The sequence below is a fragment of the Myotis davidii genome, unplaced genomic scaffold (genome assembly GCF_000327345.1).
Source record: "Myotis davidii unplaced genomic scaffold, ASM32734v1 scaffold472, whole genome shotgun sequence".
NCBI lineage: Eukaryota > Metazoa > Chordata > Mammalia > Chiroptera > Vespertilionidae > Myotis > Myotis davidii.
Window position 1 is genome coordinate 849,741 of NW_006283774.1, and position 1,236 is coordinate 850,976.

Here is a 1,236-nt window from a genome sequence, read left to right on the forward strand (position 1 = left end):
AATGAGTGCTCCCCAACTGCATGGTTAGGTCAGGCCTCACTGAGGAGTTCACGCTTAGCTGGGTCTCGGAGAGTCCAGTTCTGGGTCAGACCAGGCCCTGCGGGCCCTGATCCCATCCTCCAAGGGGCATGAGCATGTGGATGCCGACCCCACCCCCGCCCATGTGGGCAGCGCCAGGAGCCTGACCCAACCGGGCCAGCAAGGTCCTTGGCATCTGGCTCAGGATGCTGGTGGCATTCCTTGCTGGGTGCTCGGCGGGGAGCGTGGGGGGGGGAGCAGGCCCTTTCCAGACTCGCTTTCCTCATCTGTAAAATAGTCCCGGTGTTCTACTCCAGGGAGCCTGAGTGGTTGAGCCTGTACCACCAGCACGGCCCCTCCCTGACTGCTCCCCCACCTCCTCTCAGAGGGGACAGCCTAGCACTGCCCGGTGGGCAGGGTGCCCTCAAAGTGGGCGGGGTCCGATCTGAGCACGGGGCTCCCTTCTCAGGCTGCTCAGGGCTGCGCACGGGGAGCAGCAGCCCACGGGGGGAGGAGCAGATGTCTGCCTCTGCTGCTGTGTGCGGGCGGCTGGTGCGACAGTCTCCCCCACCCCGACTCTGCTCACCTCCAGTTTTCCCACTGACCTGGGAGACAAGGTGGGTGAGGTTCTGGAAAGTTCCGGAACGTGCAGGGATGGCTCAGGTCCTGTCCCTGTCTGCGCCCTGACTCTGCGAGGACGCCCGTGGCCTTGGGCTCCCCTCTGCTCAGCGCCGCCCCGCCTGTGGTCATTCCGTTCCCTACTCCCTGTGCGTGTGGGGCACTGGCTGGGCACAGGGAGGGGCCGGACTCAGCCCACGGCAGCCGAGGGCAGGCCCGGGGCCGCGCAGGGACGGAACAGTCTGCCCCCCAGGGCGGGTTCCCTGAGGCCCTCCTTCCACCCGGGCCCCGGGCACTACAGCGGTGAGGAGGGAGGGGTAGCCGGCCAGTTCTCACCTTCTGTCTGCCAGGGTGGTGTCCTCCACCCTCGACCCTCTAGCCCAGTTGCAAAGGCCTATGCACACAGGAGGGGCTTTTAAATGCCTCTTGCAAGACAGTGGCGCCGATTTTGTAACCCGGCCCCCAGGTTACAGGTCACCCGTGAGAAGTGACAATCGTCATACCGGACCCTTGGCGGCGGGCAGGTGTGAGGGCGGGAGCCGGGGCCGACTGCAGGCAGGTTCACGCATTCCTTCACACACGGGGCCTGCTCAGAGTGCC

General features: G+C 65.9%; 1 long non-coding RNA gene across 1 annotated transcript in view; it reads right to left on the bottom strand.

Annotated features, from left to right (window-relative positions):
• LOC107183822 overlaps positions 1-1,236 on the bottom strand; it is a 9,124-nt gene that overhangs the window by 7,574 nt on the left and 314 nt on the right. The window lies entirely within an intron of this gene.